At 38.8% G+C, this 27,118-nt stretch overlaps 2 pseudogenes; both read right to left on the bottom strand.

Annotated features, from left to right (window-relative positions):
* Positions 1 to 6,436: 6,436 nt before the first annotated feature.
* Positions 6,437 to 6,892, bottom strand: LOC112310957 (small ribosomal subunit protein uS11-like; annotated as a pseudogene).
* Positions 6,893 to 20,467: 13,575 nt separating this feature from the next.
* On the bottom strand, positions 20,468 to 24,315 carry LOC112310461 (tetratricopeptide repeat protein 17-like; annotated as a pseudogene).
* Between the last annotated feature and the right edge of the window lie 2,803 nt (positions 24,316 to 27,118).

The raw sequence follows: 27,118 nt of genomic DNA, 5'->3' as shown, positions 1-27,118 counted from the left end.
AGAAACTTTTGGTTCCACACGAAGAAAAGAAACCACACATTTATGGGTAACTCATATATCAGCTAGCTCTCTCTGTCATCTTACAGATTTGGGCGATACTGCCTTGAATCCCTCCTTTTCAGTAAAGTGGGTTTCTAAATGCCTCCTAAAATAGTAACTCCAAGGTGCATATTTCCCTATATTTTTCTCATCATCTGTGAGCCAAGACTCATTATTTGCTTTTTTAAAATCCTTTAACAGCTCTATTGTGATATTCAGAGCTTTTTAGTTTTATAAAGGAGATAATAAGTATTCTCACTGAACATTTTTGAATTTAATAAACTTTTGTATGGGTTTCAGAACATGTCACTCCCACATACGCCACTTTGGCATGTTGATAATTTTGAATTGTAGGTACTTGAAAAATGGCTGATGTAAGAGGGACTCTCTGAACCTCCTCTGTGCCCCTGAAAGCAGGAGATAAATCTCCCCTGTGAAAGATACCCGTCCTGTACCTGGAGGGTAGAGGCACCTTGTCACCAAAGACAGGAAACTTAGGGCCAAGAGGGCAGTGTAAACAGAACTTGTTACTCCTTTACCACATTACTCTCCTAACTCAAAGCCCTTTGTCTTAAAAAGAAACAAAGATGTGTTGTTTCTTGCTCTCAAATGTATAAAAGCTTCCTCCTTTGGTCACTTCCTTGAATCTCATATCTTTGTGGGGCTCCCATAGGTACATATGTAAGTAATGTGTAATTAAGTTTATCCCTCGTCAATCTTTGTATTATGAGGGTGTCAACTAAGAACCTAGAGGGAAAATTATTTTTTTTCCTCTACATTTGCTTACAATTTGTAGATTCTAAGAATATCTATTTCATAGTTTATAGTCTTTGATTCCCTTTATGAGTCCTTGTACTTCTCTCATATTACATTTTATTTTCATTTGTAACTTCTGAAACCATTTCACAAACTCCATATATTCTCAGAATAGCAGAGAAAACAGATTAGTCTCATCACCAAGTTTTGCACCATAATTGTCAACATATTTAAAAACAGTCCAATACTTCCTAACAAAAACATGATATATGTACATATGTTATGTATGTGAAAAAAAGAAACATAAATAACTGTGACACATGGCATAAATGCCATGTGGCATAGTCATTACATTTAGCTAATTTTAGAAAAAAGGAAACAACAACATAGCTTTCTAAAAGGAAATAAATCTGAGTATTTTTAATGGTGGGGCTCTAATGTCCTGTAAGATTTTGTCTCATAGAAAAATTATATATATGAGCTGTTCTTGGCTCTTGCTTGAACTTTAATATTTATCTTACAGCATTAAGTAGGCATTATCATGCTTTCTGCTGATGAAATTCCTTAAAACTTGTTTAGTGGCTTAACAGTCAAAGCAATTACCTCTATCACTGCCTAACTGGGCAGCTTGTTCTTCTCCAGAGCAAAATGAATAGATATCATTTAATGGTCAGAGCTGGTTCTGACCTTTCCAGGACTCCAGGGCACTGAAACTGTTTGTTCAATCTACCACACTTACATAAAAAGCCGCTGCCAAGCGCTTGGATTTAGCATCAATTTGATAACAGAAGGTCTTTCCCAGCAGGGTCAGCACACTCGGCGTGTGTGGTGCAGAGGCAGCAAGACCTGTCAATATTATGAAAACGCAGCTCAGGACACTGATGTTAAAAACAAAAATGCGTGGCTAAGCTCTCTCCTGAGAAACACAGGATATGCTTACTATCACTGCACCCATGCTATCACAGAGTTCTGAGCGGAAATGAGTAAGTTATGAGATACACAGATAAATGAATGAAATAGGAGGGCAGTGTAATTCAAGGACTTGGCGGAGCAAACCAGATTGCAAAAATGCAATAGTTTACAGTTTATGATTCACATATCTAGAAATTAAAAATGCATTTGTTACCGAAACGAAAGGAAACATTTCCATGAATAAAAAAAGGCAGAAATACGAGTTCTGTCCAGAAAGTATCCAGCCGTGTACTATGAAAAATAGAGACATTTATGGGAGAAGATACAAGAAACATTGTACCCAGGACAATGAGGCCTCAGTCCCCCTCAAAGTAGGCACCTTGGGACCTCACACAGTTCTATCAGAGTCTCATCTACTGTTCAAAACACTCTGCAAAATCTTTTGTTGGAATTTTCCTGAATCTCAATGATGGTCTGAAATCTCTTCCCTTTCAAAGGTGCTTTTAGTTTTGGGAAAAGTCAGACGTCACAAGGTACCAACTCTTGGATCTAAGGGGGCTAAGTCACCTGGGTTGTGATCTTTGTTGATTGCAGCTCATACATGTTCAAGATTTTCAGCTATTCTGCTTGGTGCAGACCTTCTAGAATGTGGATCACTTTCAACAGATTCTCAACCATCTTTGAAGCATTTGTGCCACACCTTTATTTGTGCTGCACTCATTACATCGTCCCTGAAAGCCTTCTCAATCATCCGAGCAGTTTCTGTGGAGGAATGTTCAAGCTTAATGCAAAATTTGATGCAGATTTGTTGTTCTACTCGCTCAGTCGCTTGGAATGTGACGACCACACAGTACACATGCTCACTCCATGGCATCTACCACTCCCGCTGACCAGTACTATGAAGTCATCATTTCACACATGTGCATCCCAGTCCACTCTCCTTGGCTGCCAGGTTACACTGATATCACACAAACCATTTTCATTATATTAACAATGACTGGACTTTTTCAGAACAGTTCTGGTATACATAGCTTCTTGAAGTTTTTCACTTTCTTATGAACATATATAGTAACATATATAAACTGAGAAAATTGTGGTAGGGATATTTCAACTCAGAAAACAATATGAGAGCTTTGATGCAGTGTTAGCAGAAAGCTGGGCTGTATATATTTTTATTACAGTCCTGAGAGGTTTTTGATATGTTACCAGTCCTCATTGCCACGCTTCTATACAACACCACCTGAGCTGCCCTCTCTGAGGAAGACCTCGTATTATCACAAGTATGGTATGAGTAAATATGACTATATTTAAAATGTCATATTTTAATACAACTTTAAATAGAAAAAGTGAACATAATGTAGCAAGATGTTTTTATTTGACATGTATTAATAATAAACACATTTTTAAATAATCAGAAAAATATCCTTTGACCTGTATTGTTATTAAATAAATTACAATCATTAATATCATCAGCTCTATAAACAATTACTAAAATAATAAACCAACCCATGTTTAAAAAATAGTTTAAAATTTACTTTAGAGACAAAAACTCAGAATACAAATGCATTTTCTAAGCCCTTGATGTCTCACAAAAGGGTGTTCAAAAACAGATGATTAGAGATTTTAACAACAGGATTCTTGCCACCCCTTTCTATAAATAAACATGTAACTGAATATAACAACATAACTAGCCAATCCCACCTGGATCTGAGTCTTCAGGAAGTATAAATCTGACACACGTAAAAAAAAAGTTATTGTGAAATGATTAAGTCCAGGTGCAAATGTTATCAACAAAAACTTGTTTTTTCTAGGTCTTTAGAAATTGAATCCCAATGTTGAACCCTAACCATTTTCTCATTTCTCCCTCTCCTTATTTCATTGTTTCCCCCAGATTCTTCTGTTTGGTAATAAAAAAAGCTTCTAAATTGCTGATCTGAAGATGAAACTGCCAGAAGCAATTTTGTTAATGTATCTTTTAAAAATGGTTCAGGAAAAAAAAATATGTTTATGCATTTTATCTTTGGCTAACTAATATATTTTCAAATAAACTATAAGTATTAATATGAGAGCTGAAATTTTGAAACAAAATATAATTCCCCTTGCTGAGAGTCATGGTGTTAATATTCACATTACTTTCTATTAAAAAGAACAAAATATAATCAGTAAACATAAAACAGCATTTACTAACTTCTTGATGACCCTTACTGGCAGGAAAGGCAAAATGTCCTTTCACTGTCTGAACAGGAAATTATCAATAATATTAGCAATTTGAGAAGAGTTTTAGCATCTTCAACGATACTTTTTTTAGTTTTATGACAATCCAACAAGTTTACACATTTTTCATCAGATGATAAAGTATTAGGTAGCCTAACTGATTTACTCATTTCCTAAAATAAATGATTTATCAGGAATTATCATTTTTGCATCTTCACAATAGCCTTATAAATGTCATTTGGATGATGAAATAGAAAACCCATTAGTATATATTTAGTTGGCAGCTCTGAGTGCTGTATACTTTTTAATATCTATTTGATTGAATTAGTGTTGCTATGTCCTAGTCCGTTGGAATTGCATTTAAAGTTACAATGGATAGTGTGCTCTCATACAAAGTCACTTTTCATTGTAAAACCATAATGATTATAATCAAAATCAATTTCAAGGGCTCCAAGGCCTTTAGGACTACCACACTGGCCAAAGTAATGGAAAATTAAAATGATTTAAAATCCATTTCAGTCCTGTGTATCTTAAATATTACACTTTATCACATTATGTAAATTACATATATTTGCAACATAGTGTAGTTTAACAGCCCCTTATGTCCTCATGCAAGTGATAAGGGTAACATACTATCCACTTTGTAATGAGTGCATAAAATGATAATTTTGTAGGCAAACATTCCCAGCTCTCTGGCAGATGGCATAAAAGGCTGTTCAAGAAAACTTTCAAAGCAAGTTGAAATAGTCTGATAATGAATAAATAGCAGATGCCATAGTTGTAAGTTTTAGAACATACAAAATACTCAGATTTTTCTGAAAGCAAACTTCAGCCAAATTTGTACCGATACATTTATTTTTAACTTAATTTCTCATTACTTCAGATGGATCAGAACTACAAAACCTTACCACAATTATTGGAGAGGGTTTCCTTAATTATCTACAAACTATATTTATCTATTTTTATTGTAATCATATAAGAAGATGCAATAATTGTTTAAGTACATTTTCATACGTAAAGTAGAATATAGAGTGCACTAAAAATATACCTGCAATTCTGCCTTCAATTTCATCCTTCCTTATTTTTTGAAAATAAAACTTTATAGTTTATATATTTATTTTGAGTGCTTTTTCAATTAATAGATAGAACATTGATTGCATGAGTTACAGAGAGAATTTATCTTCACAGTTTTATTCAGGGATGGACTAATTATTCCCATTGGACAATGTGAATTTGGCCTTTGTCTCAGTTTTGTGTTTGTTTTGAGTTTGGTCAGTCACATGCTTTATGACTTTTCACGTCTTTTAATCCATTAAAATAGAGTTTACAATCAGTTTCTTCATTTTTAATTTATTTCAAAGCTATGAAGTTGTCGACATAGTTCTATGTCAGTTTAAAAATATAAAAACATTTGCCTTAAGTTCGGCTGCAGTTATTTTAACAGAATTACATAGTCTGCACTATCTGTTGAAAAAGCAAAGCAATAATTCTTTTAAAAATATTTGGAAGCCATTTTTTTAAACTAGAATATAATTTGGATTAAGTATAATTTGTAATGATACACTTGCAAGAATCCTCTATTTCAGTTGAGATATTTGTGCATAACTCTAAATTTCATGTGTTGCATGAGTTTAAATATTTTAGTTCACTGTATAGTTGTACCGTTATGATAGAATTTAAAAAGGTTCTATAAGTATTATAAACAGGGCTCAAGCTGAAAAAATCCTTCCTTTTGTACTGTCTGAAAATACAGATGCTACTTTGAGTTATCAATAAACCAAAGCTCTCTTTCTACACAAATAATAAAAATTTCCTTTGATTCTTTTGTGCTAATAATTGTCTTTTCTATTTTTACTCGAACATTTAAAGAAAGATCAGGAAATGATATTACTGCAAAATTCAGGATATTTAAAATCGGTTAGATGAAAAGCACATCAAATGTAAATATTATGTTAGTCAAGTGGCATGATGAAATTTACATTAAAACACATCGCACATAGTATTTTACATAGTATACATAGTACAAAATAGTATGTTTGTTTTTTAAATCTACATCCCAGGCTCAGTTAGTTTGGTGTGAATTACTTAAACTATTACTATACTCTGCTAGTGGTTAGTTAGCTTCTGATATGTCAGGCATAAATAGACCCGAGGTATTTAAGTGCCTCAAATATAATTATAAAAATTGATACCTAAGCATTTGTTAAATAACAAAGGTGAAGCTAGAACTGAATCTTTAGTGGGTGTTTGACTGTCTGGCAGAGAGCTGGCACCAGCCACCAGAGTCATGACTGGCTTCCACAGCACACCGTGTGTGAGATACAGGTGCCCAAACAGGTACTTTCTATCTATTCCCTCCTTTCATTTGGGTATGAACGTCTGAATTATCTTCACCAGTGGAATATGAGAGGAATTACATGTACTATATCTGTGCCAAAGAAAAAGTTCAAAAAGTACTTTTTTTTGGACACAAAGGCAATGTAGTAACAGCAAACAATGATTTGAGGACTCCTATTCACAGATGACGACCACGGTGACCTCCCTTCCTGAGGGTGCTGTCGGAGGGGATGGGGGTGACGTTCTCTATCTGCCCAATCTTCATTCCCGAGTGGGCAAGTGTTCTGAGAGCTGACTGGGCCCCTGGTCCAGGGGTCTTGGTCCTATTTACTCCTGCGGCCCGGTGTTTAATGTAGAGACCAGTGATACCCAGCTCCTTGCACCTCTGGGCCACATCCTGGGCAGCCAACCTGGCAGCTTACGGAGAGGACTCATCTCTATCAGCCTTTACTTTCATCCGACCAGTCACATGGCACGTGGTTTCCTTGCCAGAAAGATCAGTGACATGGACAAAAGTGTCACTTAAGGATGCAAAGATGTGGCAGACACCAAATACATTTTCTCCTTCAGCCTCCTGAGATCCAAGGTTGATGACCTGTTCTTCCTTCTTCTCCTTCCCCCTGTGAGGTGCCATTTCTGCTTGTCCAGTCCAGAGTCTGCCACCGGCGAGAGAGAAAAAGTACTTTTAATTTCTCTGACTTCTTCTTTCTTTTTAAAAAAAGATTCCTGGTATAAAAAGTAGTCGTTCATTCCCTAAGTCTTTTCTTTTTGATTGGTAGGCACAGATGATAAGATGGTCCTTACAGGTTGATGAAGCCACAATATCCGACAAGCATGAGGCACCTGCTAACTGGAGACATTGCCCAGGTCCACCTTCGGTGCATGAACAAGGCACAGGACTCATTCCAGCCCAGCAGACAAATACTTTCAGAATATTATGTAGGAGTTAATGTTCCACTGTACCCATGTGCTCCCACTGTACACGGGTCTTCTGAGTAATCCGAGGTTTCTCCAAATAACCTTCTGTAATCTGTAGAGATAAAAATATTTTTTACATCTTGGAAGAATGTGTTTTACTGGGGACTTCTTTAGGTGCCTAATGGCATAGAATTGAACTTTACTAAGAAAAGGTTTTTTTTTGTTATTTTTTTTATTCTATGCACATGTTTAAATACATAAAATAATTTGGTCAAAAGATTGAATGTCATATAAATATTTCACTGGATAACAAATTATTAAATAATGGTGTATAGCTTCCATGTGTTTCCTAACAGATTAAGTTATTATTATATATTCTGTTAAAAAACACAAAATTCAACTAAATACATTTAAAGATTGAATTGACTTTATTCAGTGATCAATGAGTTAGGCAGCATCCCATCTCACAGGTAGACCTGTACAAAATAAAAGTTTTCTATAGGTGGAAGGGGGTGGAAAAATGACATTTTAGCAAAGAATGGCTTGTTTCAGTCAAGGTCACCTTCCCTGGGGGACAGGGGAGGTCTGTGGGGTGGATTTTACACTAGATCAAACCAGGTAATTCCAGATTGGCTAGTTAAAGGTCATATTCCAGGCAGAGGCTAAGAATCTGCCAGTAGCTGCCATGAGGTTAAGTATCAAGTCTTGGTTTGCTGATAGGGGCCTCCCTCTCTCTCTCACTCTCTCTGTCTCTCTGTCTGTCTCTCTCTCCCTTTCTCTCTCTCCCTCTCTTTCTCTCTCTCCTTTCCCCTTTCAATCAGACTCTCAGATTAACTGTGATCAGATTAAGATGTAATCAAAATTTAAGGCACTAGTGCTTCTTCCAGCTACCTCCCTATAGTTGCAGCTTTTATCGATCTTCTGTGTAGTATTCAGAGGTCATGACTTCAGACTCACATTTTTTTAGCAGGATATTTTTTTTTTCATTCCTTCTTTGGTGTTCCAGTCATAAAAATATCTTTTTTTTTTTTTTTTGGTGGTTAGCAGATGCAAACATGCATTTAAGGCTTTTGAGAAAACACAATATACCAGGGAGACTACTATGATTATTATAAGCAGGATATTCCCCAACATTTGGGATGAATTTCAAAACATGGTCCTCAAGACCCAAACCAATTAAGTCCAAAAAGACCACATTGAAGTAATCACTTTCTTAATCCAGTGGCTTGTCCAGTGATCTATGTAGCTGAGTCTCACCCTGCCCAGAAGTGTCCATCCAAGTACAAGTTGTGTGGGCCACCTGTATTCTTCCTCATTGAGGTGTCTGCAGACACCTCATTGCTCAGCTGGAAAATAATCAAAGGCTTTTTTATTATCAAAAACACCTTATGTCAGAGAGTCTAAGGATTTTTGTAGCAGTTATTGGCTTGACAGTGGATTCTGCAATATATTCAAGAGTTAAGGAGAGGTTTCTGATCATAGCATCATTTACATTTACTCCTCACCAGGGAAGCAGGGCTCTGCCAAAGGAATCAATTCCTGAATCATGAGTGCTCCCTGGTAGGACATTCTTAACTCAACAGTGTAAAGTCAGGGGAATTAACAGCTGAGGTGTTTCAGTCTGTTTGTGAACCATTAGGGGGAAGGCTAGATTCTTAAGAGGCATTGACTGGTTATACACCAGCCATATAGATATTCATAGGCCCGAGGGAAATAATAACCACCTCAGACAAAGTCAAACCCTGTCAGGGCACAGACCTTTCTCTTCACATCAAGGTGGTACTATTAATTGACTTTGTGCAGGGATGGTTGCATTTACCTGTTCAAGCCAGGGTCAGTTGGGTTTTCATTGCATTCTGGATGTAAATCTAGCCTGAAATAAAGAGCTGTTCTAAATATGAATACCTTGCAAAGACCGGGACTATTGGTGAGGCAGTTTTGTGATTGGGGAAGATCTGATTTAGATAATCACTAAAAAGTGGAGGTGCAAATGTACTGATATTTATTAGGTATTTACATCTAACTGGGCAAGTTTAGTTATAATTTGAGAAATGTGAAAATAAGGTGCTGGATGATCTGGCCATAAAAGTTAAACTTGGTGAGAGAGTTCTAATGGAAGCTGTCATAGTTTCCAGTGATATTGGGGAGAGCAGAGAAATCAGTCACAGGGAGGGCCAGGAGATCTCCGACATCATGGGCTGATCAGAATCGTTGATGACAAATCCAGCAGTCCAAAAGGTTGGCCTGAAGATATGAATGATGGCTCTTTCCATGCCAATGCCAGGGCGAAGGAAAGAAAGAGAAAAAGGAAGGAATTTGTTTTCCTAAAGTATGAAGTCTTGATCCAGTGTTTGGGGTGGAAGCAGTCTACTTTGATGTCAGCTACTCCTCTTTCTCATCAGTGTGATTTGGAGGTAGGTCTCCAGCATCGGTGTTGGACCAGATGTCAGGTGGAGCCTTATTTAGCTCAATGATTTCTAGTTTTGTGGCAATGCCAGTGGTCAGGTGCACTTTACTTAGTAAGGTATCTTATAATGGGGATCGAGGGCTGTCTTCATTAGACAACATGTAATATGATCAGTCACCAGGCTCCAGACTATGAACAACAATTTCCTTTGAATTGGGATCTGGGAAGGCTTCTTTAATTTGTTGATGATATGCTTTAGCATAAGACATCAAAGACTTACAGTAGGTGGTCATATTATCGTGAGATAACAAAGGAGCAGCAGAGGGTCATATACCAACAGACACTGAGCTACCAGTGACTATTTCATGTGGAGTGAGTTTATGTTTCCAAAAGGGGGTACTACAAACAGTCAGCAAGACCAGAGATAATACCTTAGGCCAAAGGAGTCCAGTAGCTTCAGCAAGTTTAGAGAGTTTGTGTTTGAGGAGACCATTCCGCTCTTTCAATCATGCCTGATAGCTGAGGGCAATAGGGACAGTGATAATTCCAAGAAGCTTACAATGTTTTTGTTAAGACTTGCCTGGTGAAGCAGGTGCCTCAATCACCCTGCTTGCTATGCCCCAAGTAGGAGACATGTTTTCCAACAGTTTCTTTGCCCCTCGAGGGCATCAGCTTTGTGGCAGAGAAAGGCTTCACCCAATCTGGAAAAATACATACGATGACAAGGACAGTTTGATAACCCATACTATGTGGCAGTGGAATGGAGTCCAGTTGCAGGTGTCCAACCTGTCCAGAGGAAGGAGGCCTCTGGGAACAAAAATGGTTTTTCTAGGATTATGGGCCTTAAAGACTAAAGATTGGTAGTAAACTACTTTTGCAATTTTATGGAAGTCTCATCACCAATGTTTATTTATTTTGAGTCATTTTAATTAAACCATGGTGGGTAAAGAAATATAAAAAGAAAAATGGGGTTTGCTAGGGGCCTTGAAGAATCCAGTGGCTGCTGTGGGTTTCCCACAGCCCCGATTGTTTATTTAATTTGCAACTGTTGTTTGCCCACCATGACTTCTCTGACTGAGGAATAGACTATTTCCACGTTCCAGGGACATTAGGGTTGCAAAAGTCTGGCATCAAGGAATCATTTTTGTAGAAGCAAAACAGATTTTATCCGCATGTGCCACAACCTTTGTATATTCCGCTACTGTTGCTTTTGCATGGAAGTCAGCTAGGGCACTTCCCTGATCTATTCACGTTCAGTGCTTTTCGTGGGAGTCTCAGTTTTGACGATAGCCATTTCAGAAGGTAAGAGAAAGCAGTAAGAAAGAAGGTAATTTACTTGTTCATTTTTGATTAGGGTCCCTGTGGACCTAAGAGAACCCTTTTTTTTCACAACATCCCCAAATCATAGATAATCCTAGAGGCATATTGGCTATCAGAATAAATATTAACAACTTGTCCTTTTTATAACTAGCACGGTCTGTTGAGGGCATGGTCTCTGCTCTTGGGATGAATGAACTTATGAGAGGTTTTCTCTTTCAAGTAGATTGTATTGGTTAGTTACAGCATAATCAGCATGGCAATTCCATTTTTCATTTTTACAATATGACCTAGAAACAAAACTAAATCAGGATTCGTTGAAGGAGTGTCTTGTAAATCAGGATGTGGTACCCCCCAAATGGACATTGTTACCTTGCAGTCACGTCACTGGCCTTCTTCATGCAGGGGTAGTAACAAAACGGGATTAAAAGCAGAAGGATCTCATGGGAGGTTAACTTGCTTGCAGAGAAATGTTGAGTCAAATCAGAATTAAAAAGACTTTGGACAGCATGTGGAGTTTGTAAATAAATGCCATTTGCTAGGGTTAGCTCTGCTGAGACTTCTGCTAACTGCAGCTGCAGCTATAGCCTTAAGGCTGTAGGAATAGGCAGCAGCAACCGAGTCAAGCTGTCTGCTATAAAAGGTAATAGGCCTATGTTTTTGCATAAGCATTCCCAGGCTTGGTTATCTCCTTCATGTACAAATAAGGTGAAAGTTTATGAATAGTTAGGTAGCCCTAAGGCAGGTGGTTCTTGCAGCTCTCATTTGAGTCTTATAAAAGCTCCTCATGTTTATTTTCCTGAGGAAGCAGTGCCAGGACTAAAATTTTAGTAAATTCATGAAGTGTGGAAACCAACAGAAAACAAAAACAAAAAAGGAACCCATAGTCTACGAAAGCCAGCCAGATCTAGGGATCCATGAACCTCTCACTCAGATATGGGTCTAAGGAATTCTTGGATTAGCTCAGTTCTTTGTGGAGGTAGCTGAATTCTCTGATACCTAAATTATGACCTAGGTAATGAACAGTGTTTAGAGATCATTGTAACTGTTTTCTGAGACTTTATATGTATTTTCAGCTAACTGTTGCAGAAAATAAATGGAATCTTTTACACATACTTCTTTTGTAACTGAGCACAGCAAGAGATTGTCTACATATTACAATATGGTCAGTTTCCCAGGGGATTGGAGGGTGCTTAAAACTTGGTGATGTATTTGGGAGACATAAGAAGGGCTGTCATATATTTGAGGTATGACTGTCAGGTATAGTGTTGATTGTTCCAAGTAAAGGCAAATAGGTATTGTTTGTTGGGACCTATAGGGATGCTGAAAAAGGCTGAACTAAAATCAATAGACAACCATCTTGAGTTTGTTGGAACTAATGACAAAAGGAAGTTTTGGTTTAGAACAACTGGAAGACAAGGTATAACTACCTTGTTAAGGTCTCACATCCTGAACAGATGGCCACCCTTACCTATTTATTAGTTTTCTGAACTGGAAATATTGGCACAGTATAGGGGCTGGTACAGAGATTGATCATCCCTTGAATGAATGGGTTTTCTATTATGATGGTGAGACCCTGAATGGCCTCAGGGTTTAATGGATATTAAGGCAATTTAGGAAGAAGTTTAGTTATGTCTAAATTTTTATAGGTTCAGCACTTTTTATTCTCTGAATGTCACTATAGAAAGAGTCCACAGATTTCTGGGAAGTTCAATTAAATTTGGGGACTTCTGTTGGAATTCTTCCTATTCTATATCAAGGACAGATTTTAAGAAACACAGGAAGTCTGGTTGAGGTTTGTGAGGAAATTCTAAGGTGTGGTCTCTCCGTTGGAGGCAAAGTGTGCTAGTGTTTTTAATTTGGAATGGAGATCCCTACCTAATAGATTGACCGGGGATGTATCACACAGCATGAAGGAATGCTTTTCACTGCAAGGTCCTAGAGTCATTTGTACTCTCTGAGATAGAAATGCTCTTTGAACTTTACTAGATATCTTCAATATGGAAGTTTCCCCAACCCCACCCCACTCTGAGGAGTTTGTTGTCTTATAAGAGTAGAGTTTAATGTAGGCAGCATAGTTCCAGGATCAACCAGAATTTGGCAAGGGTTTTATAATTAATTTTAGTTTTAGTTTTAGCTTGGATGTTTAAGAAATTACTGGTAGCAGTTTAGCAGAGGGTCTCTTGGAGCCCTGTCAACTCTAAAGGACCAAAATAGAGGCCCTCCTTTGGAGCAGATATGGGAGCATTCAAGTTGATGTTGAAGAATTTGCAAAAGGCCTTTGAGACCAATCTCTTTTGCAGTCTCAGTTGACTACAGCTGAGACACAAATCACTATACCAGAGTTTTGATAATAGACCACTAGGGGCAATGTGGGTGGGGAAGGTATTATTTTAGTGCCAATGTTGGGGTTTTTCATTCAAAATTGGGAACTGTGGAAAGCCAATCAGATCTGGAGCTTGATGGAATGACAGCAGAGCTCACAACCAAGAGAAACTTAATCATGGCCCTTGAAAAAGGTAAAGAAAATAGCTATGTCAATGCCAAAAAAAGTCCACACTTGTAAGAATTTTTATGAGTTTATTTGAGCCAAACTGATGACAACTGCCAGAAACAAAACCTCAACAAATTGATAAAGTGCTTCAGAAAATGGCAAATTTTCACCTTATCTTATTCATTACAATAATAAAAAAAAAAAGACTGAAGGAGACTTCTGGTCCAATGGAGGCATAGGTAAACAAAGTAAACACGTCTCACCCCTCGCACAGCCACATCAAAATTACAAGTAAGCTACGGAACAACCATCGCTCAGAACCATCAGAAATCAAGTTGAATAAAAGTCCGACAACTATGGAATTAAAGAAACCACATCCATCGAGACTGGTAGGATGGGGAAAGACACAAAATGGGCTGGTCTTACATCCATGTGTGGTGAATAAAAATTTGGAAGGGATATCTCCGGAAGGAGGAGTCCAAACCCAATACCAGGTCCCCTAGCCCAGGGATCCAGTGCCAGGAAAACAAGTCCCTGTAACTTCTGCCTGCAAAAACCAGAGAGGATTGAGTCAGTGGAAGAAACCTCTGGAGTCCCAAGCAGTTTTTCTTAAAGAACTCATTCATGGACCTACTCAGACTCACTCTCTCAGATCTCCAGCTATGGGGTAGCAGCTTGAAAGGCACCAGTGGCATACAGGGAGGAACTGAAGGGTCTGGCTGCAAGGCAAGAGCTCGGGGACAGCTTTCTGTCAGACAGAAAGGTGGGCAGAAACCATTGTCCCTTTTCTGAACCCTCCTTCCACAGAGCCACAGAGCCGGCAGGTAGGTGCCATATCTGGTACTCCATCAACCTGGCTAAAACTGTTTGTCCCTCTCTGGAGAGCCCCTAAGACTCTGTCCTACCCAACTTATGGGCCTACCCATGCTGTTAACAATGGCTTTTCCATGTGAATGTCTGGTCACAGTTCATGCTTCGCAAGTTCTTAAGTCCTCTCACACAAGCAACAGCTAGCCTCAGGGAGCCCCCAGCCCCTGAACCACTTGCTAAGAACCACTTGCCAAAAGAGAATAGACAGGCTCAATTACGGTAAAGATTAATGTTTGACCGGGAAGATTCTAGCCTAGAACATGACTGCCTGCCATGACCTGCTTTTAGTTAGAAAGTTTTATTTATTTATTTTTCCCATCGTTTTAATTATATTTTCCCATTACCATTTATCTTCCCCATACCCCCTTCCACCTCCACCCACTCCCCTCCACCAGCAGTCATGATACTTTTGTTCATGTCCATCAGTTCTTTTTCTTTTCTTTTTATCTGTTTTTCTCAATCCCTTTATCCCTACCGCAGCCTCCCCAACAGCTGTCAACCTGCTCTCTGTCTGTGAGTCTATTTCTATTCAGTCCATCCCACCCGGTCCCGTTAGGTCTCTGAATTTGTAAGGCTGTCACTCAGGCCTCCCCTGAGTTTGTCAGATTTATTGTGTGGCCCCTTTTCACCCACAGCGCTAAAGTGTTCACAGGTACCATGCCTGTGTTTCTCAAACCCAAAGTCGTTAGAAATCTATATTGCCACCAAATCAGTTTAAAAAAGAAAACACAAATTTTAACTGAGTAGATTGAAAGATGTAGTTGGTTTTAATTCATAACTAATGGATCAAGCAGCATGCATCCCTTCTGTCAGGTAGAAGGGAACTCTTAAAGATCTGTACAAAATGGAAAGTTTTTTATTAAGTAGAAGTGAATGGGAAAAGGACATTTCTATCAAAGAATGGATTATTTGTGTCAAGGTCACCTTCCTTTGGAAATGGAAGAGGTCTCTTAGGTGGATTACCCTCACTTGTGCTGACCAGGTAACTGCAGACTGATTAAAGGTTACATTCCTGGGAAAGGCTGAAACTGCAATTAATTTAGTTAGTTACTAAGTCTCGGTTTTGCTGATGGAGGTGAGGCGGGGTTAGGGGAGGTGGGGGGTGTTGTCTAGCACAGGTGACTCCATTTTGCTCCTGTTGTTTCTCTTTTTAACAATCTTCCCTGACAAAAGTCAATCTTTACCTTAATTGAGCTTATTTTCTTTTTGCATCTATGATATCAAATTTCCTTTTTCTAGACCCTTCAAAGCATAGGCTCCACACCACGGGAAGACTACAAATACCCTCACTGTTTTTGTTATGGTGTTAATTTTTGACTGTTAACTTTCCTGTATCCACCTATGTAAAAGAAATATGTGTCTATCATTTTATTTTTCATCTAATCCCAGAAGTTTCCCCAGCTTTGCTTCTCCCAGCCTCCCTAATCTGTCACCAATGGATTTCATGTAACCTACTTAAGTCTTCTCTTTTGATTGTAATGCATAAAGTAAGGTGCAAATGGCCATTTTCTCAATTCATTGAGGTTTTGCTTCCTGGCAGTTGTCATCAGTTTGGCTCAAATGAACTTATAAAAATTATTACAGGTTTCAATGTTTCTTCATTGATACTTTATAAAACACAACCAGAAATGGATATGGAAAGAGTTATTTTTATTAGTATATTGAGTCTTTTTATTATGATATTTTTATTCTGAGATGAAGAGTGAAAGAAATAGAAGTTTAATATACTAAACTGTAATTCTCTCAATACTCTTCATTAATCTTTGATTAACAGTCTAATTTAATAGACCGTTAACCAATAGACTATAAAAAATAGACTGTTAGCATTTATCTGAGCAAAAGCATTGAAGTCTGAGAGAGAGTCACAGATTCAGGTTGCAACTCAAAGTATACTCTGAAGAAAAAGAGAGGTAGGGTTTGTAAAGGCAAAAACCACAAAATGTAATTTTGTATGCAAGTGAAGAACTGGCTATGTTAAGAGGGACGGACTAGTTCCAGTATGCAAATGAGAGGGGGTGAAAACTACAAGGAGAAAGTAAATTTCTATAAAGGACACAAGGACAAGATCAAGGGGGAGGGTAGAGGTGTGGGAGGGAGGTGGGACTGGCTGGAGTGGGGTGGAGGGATGGGGAGAAAATGCAGACAATTGTAACTGAATAAAAATAAATAAATAAATTTTTAAAAAATGAAAAAAAAAAGAAAGTAAATTCCACGTGGGTCCATGCAGCAGTTGTTCCAGAACATTTATGGTTCAGCCGTGAACCCAGGCACTCATGAACAAAGCTGCATGAGCCCCACTTCCTCCTCAAAAGCCTTTCGACTGTCACTCTGAGTGACTTCCTTAGCAATATTAATTCCATTTTACTTTTCTTCCCATTATCAGCCTTAAAAACAATTATTCATCCAGAGTGACAGAGATTTCAGTTAATTATTCTTTAGCTCTCTTTATAATAAATAGCTTTCCTTTCAGAAATCCCCTGATTACAAAAATCAAACAAACAAACCTCAGATAACAAAAGATAGAAAAAGGCAGAAGTAGCTCATTTGCAAGTGATCAATCTGGTGTCTGTATTAGATTGTTCTTTAACCTTTCACACTAGAGAACTAAACACCTTTAAACAATGGAGAAGAGAAAAGCCTTCGCTGCAGTTTGAGACTAAGAGCTTCAGTGTTTTCAAGTCTTTAAAAAGGGTTAAATGTCTCCACAGAGATCATTTGTTTTGAATCAACAGTCCTGAAAGGATCAAGGAGGAAGAGAGGAGGGGGAAAGTACAGTGAAAGATGAATGAGATGGAGTGCTCTTTTCCTAAATTTAATAAACATTTCATTATTTTTTAAAATAATCTTTGAAAAGTGGATACTGATTATACAGAAGGGAGTTTTTTTCTCCCTATAATCTTTATTTCAAAATGCCATAATCGAAAGTGTTAGCAATTGTAAATAGTAAATTGTAACATGGTAAATAAATAAAAAACCTTTTTCAACCTTGATAAGGAAAATTATTGTATCCATTCCAGGCAAAACCTGGCAAATAGCAGCCTTTAATTGTCACTAAACAATATCAACCAGGAGACTAGGGAAATAGTGATTCTGGTTAGCATTTTTAAAATCAGACAATTTTTTTTGTTTTGTAAATTATATTTTATTGATTACAGTTGTCCCAACTTTTCCCCCTTTGCCACTATCCACCCTCTCCCTCAGGCAATCCCCACACCACTGTTCATGTCTAGGGGTCAGGCTTGTAAGTTCTTTAGCTACTCCATATCCTATACTGTATTTTACATCCCTATAGTTGCATGGCTATTCTGTAACTACCTATTGGTACTTCTTAATCCCCTCACCTCCTCACCCATTCCCCCACACTCCCCTCCCACCTGGCAACCATCAAAAGGCTCTCTGTACCCATGATTCTGTCTCAGTTCTTCTTGTTTGCTTAGTTTGTTATGTTCAGTCGTTCATAGATGTGCATTCTTGCCATTTTATTGTTCATAGTTTTGATGTTCTTTTTCTTAAATAAGTCCCTTTAACATGTCATATAACAATGGTTTCGGGATGATAAACTCCTTTAGTTTTTTCTTATCTGGGAAGCTCTTTATATGTCCTTCCTTTATAAATGACAGCTTTGCTGGGTAGAGCAATATTGCCTGTAGGTCTCTGCTTTACATGACTGTGAATATTTCTTGCCAATCCCTTCTGGCCTGCAAAGTTTCTTTTGAAAAATCAGCTGACAGTCTTATGGGTACTGCCCTGTAGGTAACTAACTTCTTTTCTATGCTGTTTTTAGAATTCTCTCTTTATCATTAACCTTTGGCATTTTAATTATGATCTGTCATGGAGTGGACCTCTTTGCATCCATCTTCTTTGGGACTGTCTGTGCTTCCTGGACTTGCCCATCTCTTTCCTTCACTAAATTAGGGAAGTATTCTTTCATTGATTTTTCTAAAGATTTCCAATTTCTTACTCTTTCTCTCCTTCTGGCACCCTTATGACACAAATGTTGGACCACTTCAAGTTGTCACAGAGGCTGCTTCAATTATCTTCATTTTTTGGGAGTCTTTTTTCTTCTTGTTCTGATTGGTTGTTTTTTGCTTCCTTATGTTCCAAGTTGCTGATTTGATTCTCAGCTTCATCCACTCTACTGTTGTTTCCCTGTAAATTGGTCTTTATTTCAGATAGTGTGTCTTTGTTTTTAACTGGATCTTTTTATGCTGTTGAGATCCTCACTAAGTTCCTAGAGCATTACAAACAGTGTTTTGAACTCTGCTTCTGAAAGATTGCTTATCTCCATTTTGTTGAGCTCTTTTTCTGGAGATTTGATCCATTCTTTCATTTGGGCCATGTTTGTCATCTCATTTTGGCAGCCTCACTGTGTTTGTTTCTATGTATTAGGTGGAGCTGTGCTGACTCCATGTCTTGGTAGTGTGGCCTAATATAGTAAGTGTCTATAGAGTCCAGTGGCACACCCTCCCTTATCCCCCAAGCTAGGTACTTGACGTGTGCCCTTCGTGTGGGCTGAGTACACCCTCCTCTTAGAGTTGAGCCTTGGTTGCTCTTGACAGATCAATGAGAGGGATTTACTCAGGCCAATCGGCTGCAAGGATTTACTGTGGCCACTGACCACCAACCACTGCTCTCTGTGGAGGGTCAACTTTGCAGGGGCAGGGAGGTGGTGCTCTGATATGGTCTATAGCTCTCCACTGAGTGTGCTGGCCCTGGGGTTTCCCAGGTGGTGCAGGCCAAGGTCAGCCCCTACCTGTGTTTTTCCCTGGGAGCCACCCTGCCTGAGCTATAAAGCAATCTGAGATGGCTGCTACTTGTGCTTGGCTTGGAGATTTCCAGGTGAAGCCAAACTGTGAATCTAGGCTTACTGCTGATAGGGTGGGGCCTGATGCCAACTGTTGCTTATTTGAGAGGATTTAAGAAGTTGTGAAGCATAAACCATGACCAGCCATTCATATGGAAAAGCAGCTTGGGTAGGGCCATACTTTGGATGTTTCAGAGTCTCTGGGGATCTCCAAGGTGGGTCAAACTGTGTTAACAAGATTGATGGAGTCTCAGTATGGCACTAGCTTGCAAGCTCTGTGGCTCTGTGGGGTGAGGGCTCAGAAAAGAAACAATGGCCTCCACTTGCCTGGTGCCAGACACCCCAGTTTCTTTCAGTATGCCATTGGTGCCTTTCGAGCTGCTACCCAGTGCTGGAACTCAGAGGGAGTGAGTCTGAGTAGGTGAGTCAATATGTGGATTCTTTAAAAGCAACATCCTAGGGCTCTGGAAGTTCTTCCACTGGCTCAATACCTGCTAGTTTTTGCAGCCAGAAATTGTGGGGACTTATCTTCCTGGTTCTGGAAACCTGGGCAGGGGAGCCTGGTGTAGGGCTGGGACTCCTGGCTCCTGACATATACCTCTCAAATTTTCATCTACCACACGTGGGCGACGGACCAGCCTGTTCTGCCTCTTTATCTCTCCTACCAGTCTGGATGGATGTTGTGTCTTTAATTCCATAGTTGTCAGTCTTCCATTCAACTCGATATCTGATGGTTCTGAATGATGGTTGTTCTATATTTTAGTTGTAAATTGTTGTGGTTTTGCAAAGAGGCGAGCCATGTCTGCCTATGCCACCATCTTGATGGAAGTCTCTAATGCTTAAATTATATAATCTTTTGCACTTAACTGCTGATATACTGGGTTCTGTATTTACCATTTTTGTTCTATTTTTATGTGCCTTTGCATTTCTTTCAAATAATCAAAATTTTTTACATGGTTGCATTTTCCTTCAATTAAGTTTTAGTTTAATTTTAAAACTATTTTTAGTTAGTTAGACTATACCTTAAAACATGCAAATTATTATTTTAACTACTTGGCCAATACCAATTGAACCTTATGACTTTAAAACTCCATTTACTTCCCTGCCATCATCTGTTACTGTTACCATGAGTTTCAGCATCTGTAAAACTGAAGCTCCTTAGGGGACTACAGTTAATATTTGTATAGTTACTGTACATTCACATTTTCATTTCCAAGTTTTTTATTCCCGCTTGCACATTCATATTTCTATCTGGGACCATTTTCCCAAAGAACTCCCTTCAATTCTAATTTCAGTGAAAGTCTACTGGTGCCAAATTCTCTGAATTTCTGTTTGAACACGTCTTTATTGCACTTTAATATTTGGTGAATGTTTTTGCTAGTATAGAATCCTAGGCTTGTCATTTTCTTCTTCTAGCTTTAAAGATTTTGTTACATTGGCTTCTGGGTACCATCATTTCTATTTCAAAACTGGCAATTCAGGTGCCAGTCTGTTCAACTGACTATTGTGGATATTGCTTTTTGTCAAGATTTTTAATACTTCTGTTGGCTGACTTTCACCTGTGTGCTGTAGGCTGGCCAGGTTGGAAACCCTGTGCAAATGGTCCAGGGTGAGCGTGCTGGTGGGGAGACTGCCTTTGCAAACAGGCTCCACTGCTAGCTGCTGGATTGGAGTGGCAAAGTCTATGTGTTCTGTGATGTCGATGTTTTTTGAAAAAGCTGTAAGCCAGGTACTCACAATAGCACTGAGCTCTACCCAGCAGAGTTTGACACACTCATATGGGCTGGGCCATCCAAGACTCTGGTAGTCACACTGTTTTCCTTGTGGCCCAGGAAATGCCACTTTGGATCAGTGATCTCCAGGTTTGCTTGGTAGTGATGTACATTTTCTGCTTGCTTTGATTCTATCTTTTCCCCGGGAGTTTTTTTTTATGATCTCCTCTGGGGTTCTTTACCCATTTGACCTGGAAGGTAATCCATTCTATTGCTCTGTCATCTTCTCTTCTGTAGTTTCTGTAGCAAAAGCTTTTGCTCCCTCTGCCCTAAGACCTTTCTTTGGTACCCGTATCTCCTGTAAGTCCAGATGCTGCCCTTTCACTTCTAGTGCCCTCCCCAAAGCCTTCCAGAGGCTATACCTGTTGGAATTCATCCACCAAAGCCAAGATCTCTTCTGATATTTTTGTTTCATCTGACTTCTTTATATTATCAGATTCATTGCTTTCTTCAACCACTGTAATTTCAAGTCTAAAGACAGTTGAGCACCCCAACCCCAAATTCTCAACAGATAGTTCAGGGTCCTCCTCTGTTCTTATCTCAGAGAACTCTTCTTCAGAAGCATCTAGTAACTGTGAGTTCTCAAAATATTTCTGTTTGTCATGTCTATTCTCCAGGGTTTTCTCATGACAATTACCACTGCAAACAGAAGAGGTGATGTTGTACAGAAAAGGATAAAACTTCATACAGCGAATCAACTTCAGGCTGCTTTCACACTCTGGGCATTTGATAGTTAATTTCAAAGCCTGCCTAAAGGCCTCAAGTGCCCCACTGATATTCTTAAGAGCAAGGTGAGCATTTCCCAGGCTCAAAAATGTCAGGGGCTTAGAGCTATTAATGGCCAAAGCTTGAAGAAGAAGCTTAGCAGCATCAAGATGAAGGCCATAGTGAATTAAAACGTTGGCGAAGTTCACAAGAGGAATGTCCTGGTATTGAAGTGGAACCAAATTCAGAGCTCCCTGAGGACGAGAAAAGCAAAGGTGCAATTTCTTACTGCCCTCCAGTACAGTCCAGCTTCACTGAGAGTCAGCCAGACAGGGGCACTTGGCTTATTAATAGCATGAAATAAGGAAGACACAATTTCTTCTTCTCAGATGGTATAGTTATGAATACAGGAAAACAAAATTTTCATGCATGGTCATCTGGCAGTTTGGTTTTCAGATCCATGAAGACCTCTAATTCTTTGACTAAGTAGGACAAAGTCTGACTTTTTCTAAAGTCAGTTATGGAACAGTCAGGAGTTCGAGCCTTTTCTTCTGAAGAATAATCACCACAGTTGATTTCATAGATCTTGAGTCCTTTGTTTTCCTGAGGCAGAAAATACATTGGCAATTCTCCATGAACAGGGACTCTAGAGTAGCTTTCAGCACAGTCTGCTCTCTTAGGCCAAAGCATATCCTGTTTGTCCCTATATGCATCAGAGTCCCTGCCCCAAATCTGGAGAATAGAATGGGCTACAGGAGAAGACTTGACCAAACCACTGACATCACTCTGATTTGCTGGAACTTCAAAGTTCACAGACATCATACAAGAGGTTGATGAATCTTCACCAAACTGAACATAATCCACATTTTCAAAGATATTGCCACAAATGTAGCACAGAGGTTTGTCCTGTTGGCAATGTAAACTATGCTGCTGGTTGACCAGACAGCATATCTGAAGATTTCCTGATTGTGCCTCTTTTGCCATCTGTGTGTCATGGATGATATTCCTTAAGATTTGTTCCTCTTGAATCAGCTTATGTTTTTCCAGGATCTTCTGCTGTCTCAGGTAGTGGTCATGTTGACTTGATATTCTTGCAACTCATTCAGTGTTTGCTGGAAGGATCTATGTTGAGCTCCCAATTTTTGCTCAAGTTTTTGCTGACACAGGACAGCATGCCTCTTCTTTATAGCTTGCTCAAACCCAGGTTTGGCCTGCAAAGCATGGTCGTAACAGAGCAGTGAGGGGTTATATTCCCTAAGCATTGCATATATATTTCCCAAAGTGTAATAGCTGGTGAAGCAGTCAGTCATTCAGAGCTGCATGCACAGCAGCAGCAGCAGCAGCAGCAGCAGCAGCAAGGATGTGCTCTGTGTAGAACATTTGCCAAGTTGACCAGAGCAATGTGTTTATTATGCTTGGAAGAGAAGTGAAGTACTCACATGGCACATTCCACTACCTGACATGGGTCGTTCTTTACTCTCCAGTAAAATGAAGCCATGTTCTACAGTACCCACAAGGAAGAGTTCTCCTATAGGCCTTCATGAAAGAGGTGACCTGTGTCATCTATATTCCTTACTACTCATTTAGATAAATATGTGGAGGCTGGATCTTCTTTAGGTAGTAGAGGTGCAGAGAGATTAACTCCTTCTTGTCCACTTCATAGGTGCTGGAAAGCATGTATGCTATATGGAAATTCTGGAATTTTAGTGCAATCAGGTTGCTCAGGGTTTGGAGGGACAAAAGATTCCATATCTATATAATCCTCAGGGCTGATAGCTTTGCTTTCCAAAGTTATGTATATGCCCTCATACAGATCCAGGTCCCCTAAGAGCACTTAGGGGGTTTGATGTAGTCTAGACCCTTTTATTATGTCACTGCTTCAGTCCTGTGTCTCTGTCCTCATTCTCTTCTATGTGATTTTTTTGAGCAACTAACTGTTTCTCCAGTTCTTTGAGTGGTTAACTGTTGTTTCTTGTCTCATTAATGCAACTAATTCATGAGGATGCTTCAAGTTCATTGGTGGATCCACTGCTGGATCTTCTGTCCTCCATAACAACCCAGTGTGTGGTAGCCAAGAGCCCTCGAGTACCAGACTCCGCAAAGCAGAAAGGCTGAGGAGCCAGCTGGAACTGGAGCACGGTGGTGGCTCTCATTAGCCCAGCTGTGGACCTCTAATGCCGCCACCATCTTGCCCACGCTCCCTTAACTATTATTTATTTGATCCTCACTTACTGTTATCTCCTTGAGAAGACATGGAATAAATCCCGGGATAATATCAAGGATTTTAAAACTTAATCTATATGAGAAGAGGTACAAACTCAATCTTTAGAAATCTATATTTTTTATTATTAAGAAGATTCTTCTTACCTCATTCCTTATAGTTTAAACTGCTTTATTCTTTGTGTGTATGATGTAATAGCATCAAACATAACATAAATAATGCCATTGTATAACTTTTTCTCTTTAAAAACAATAATTTCTTAATTACAGCCTATATATATATATATATATATATTCCAAATCAGCAACTGTTAATAATTCTTGGTTTCTCTGTGGAAGAGTCATATCAATTAAATCACCTTTATCAACAGTGTCATCATGAAGTGACCTTGAAGTGCACTGTAGGTCCATGGTCTTCCAGGGTGCCTTCTTATGTTCCACACCATATCTCTCAGTTAGCTAACGATGTACTGATGAAGTTCAGCACTTACTGTTTCACAGGTGCAATGAATACTGTACCTTTCACTCCATTAGTGACTGCCAGATTCATTTTGGATTTGACATACACTATCTAATTTGACACCAAAGAGCTAATCCCTTTACCCTTTAAATTTCTGATGTGTCATATTGCATTACACTTCTTCTGTCACCTTCCATCACTGTATATTTTGTCACATAGAAAAGCCAATGTGACTTGACAAAACACAAGATGATGGGATCCAAGAGATTTAAAGCAATGCTAGTCAGTGGAGCAGAAATGTGACACATTGCTTCAAATGTGCAAATACGCACTTTTTGAAAAGTAGGCATCTGCTAAAAGCAGGTATGTAGGGTGATCCATAATAGTGTGGGGAAAGATATGGATTTTACCTTTTAGTGGCAAATTTAAAACACTGTGCTGCCCTATATAAATAACAGAAAAAATGATTCAATGTGACAATGGCCAGGGAAAAATTAGTTTGACTCTATTTTGTGTGCTAAGCATTCTCTTAAGCTCACTAAATAATCCACTGAAATGTCTCTCAAAGTTTCTTCATTTTATTTTTAGACCAAATAATAAATAATTTGCATCAGATTATGTCAAAACAATCATCTTTTGCATTTTAATACTTAAAACAATAATTAAAAACAATACACTGAAAAGAAATTTCCACACTTCTCAAGTACTTCCCAGGTTCATTTTAAAGTTGTACTGTGAATTCCAGCCAAGATGGTGGCGTAGGTAGATACACTTTGCCTCCTTGCACAACCAGAAAAAGGACAACGACAAATTTAAAAACAAAAAACAACAAGAATGGCCAGAAAATCAAACTGCATGGAAGTCTGATGACCAAGTAGTTAAAGAAGAAACATTCATCCAGATGAGTAGGAGGGGCAGAGACGGGAAGCTAGGGTGGAGAGGACTTATGGCAAGGTGGCTGGTGGAGGACCAGGTGGGCGAGGCAGTTGCTGGTAGACCAGGCTGTCCCACATTTGCATGAAGATAAACTAGGAAGAACAACTTGGGAGCAAGATATACCACACAACCCAAGGGCCCAGCACAGGAAAATAAAGCCTCTAAACCTCTGGTTGTAAAAACCTGCAGGGATTTTGGCAGTGGGAGAAACTCCCAGCCTCATAGGAGAGTTCATTGCAGAGACCCATAGGGTCCTAGTACACACACAAACCTCCCCCCTGCCCCAGGAATCAGCAACAGAAGAGCCCAATTTGCTTATGGGCAGTGGGTGAAGTAATGGAAAGTGGGACAAGAGCCCAGCAAGTGGCAATGTCCCCTCACTGAGCCCTTCCCCACATACACTGCCACAATGACCAATGTGGGTTGTCCTGTCCTGGCAAATACATAAAGCCCATCCCCTTACAACATAACAGTTGCAACAAGACAAAGAAATATGTCCCAAATGAAAGAACAGATCAAAACTTCAAATATAGAACTAAGCAATGAAGAGATAGCCAACCTACCAGATGCAGAGTTTAAAATACCGGTAATCAGGAATGTCACAGAAACGGATGAGTATGGTCACAAAATAGAGGAAAAGGTGAAGGCTATGCAAAGTGAAACAAAGAAAAATACACAGGGAACCAACAGTGAAGCGAAGGAAACCAGGATACAAACCAACAGTTTGGAGCAGAAGGAAGAAATAAACTTTCAACAAGAACAGAATGAAGAAACAAGAATTCAGAAAAATGAGGAGCAGCTCAGGAACCTCCAGGTCAACTTTAAATGTTCCAACATCCAAATCATAAGGGTGCCAGAAGGAGAAGAAGAGGAGCAAGAAATTGAAAACTTATTTGAACAAATAATGAAGGAGAACTTCCCCAATCTGGCAAAGGAAATAGACTTCCAGGAAGTCCAGGAAGCTCATAGAATCCCAAAGAAGTTGAAGCCAAGGAAGCACACATGAAGGCATATTATAAATACATTACCCAAGATTAAATATAAGGAGAGAACCTTAAAAATAGCAAGAGAAAAGCAGACAGTTACCTATAAAGGAGTTCCCATCAGACTATGCACTGATTTCTCAAAAGGAAACTTGCAGGAAAGAAGGGGATGGAAAGAAGCATTTGAAGTTACGAAAAGCTAGGACATACATCCAAGATTACTCTCTCCAACAAAGCTATCACTTAGAATGGAAGGGCAGTTAAAGTGCTTCCCAGAAAAAGTCAAGTTAAAGGAATTCATTGTCACCAAGCCCTTACAATATGAAATGTTAAGGGGACTTATCTAAGAAAAAGAAGATCAAAACTATGAGCAGTAAAACGAGAACAAACTCACAACTATCAACAACTGAACCTAAATAAATAAATAAGTAAATAAACTAAGCAAACATCTACAAAGGAAGAGAATTATAGGAATGGAATTCACATGGAGGGTTATTACTGGGGAGGGAGAAGGAAGAGAATGGGGGAAAAGGTACGGGAATACGAAAAATAATTGATAAGTACAAAATAGACAGAGGGATGTTAATAGTATGGGAAATGGAGGAACCAAAGAACTTATATGTATTACCCATGGACATGAACTAAAGCAGGTGAATTGCTGGAGGGAACTTGGGCACTGTACATAGTGAGGCAAAGGGAAAAAAGAAGACAACTGTAAAAGCATAATCAATAAATTATACTTAATAAAAAAGAAATTAAAAAATAAAGTTGTAATGCATTTTTGTAATATTGGGTTATAAATTGGTACCATAAATTCAGAAATATCCATGAGGGTAAATGGAATCCAGCAGCTCATTTAAAAATTGGAAATATCTTAAAAACAACAGATTCTACTTCTTTATGCACAAATTATTTTAGTTTTTTGAATTAGGCCTTTCAGGGAATGCACTAATTTATACCACAAACAAAAGCAA

This window comes from Desmodus rotundus, chromosome 13 (assembly GCF_022682495.2).
Source record: "Desmodus rotundus isolate HL8 chromosome 13, HLdesRot8A.1, whole genome shotgun sequence".
In the NCBI taxonomy this organism is placed as follows: domain Eukaryota; kingdom Metazoa; phylum Chordata; class Mammalia; order Chiroptera; family Phyllostomidae; genus Desmodus; species Desmodus rotundus.
Note: the sequence above shows the minus strand (reverse complement) of the source record. Positions and strands in the feature narration are given on the sequence as shown.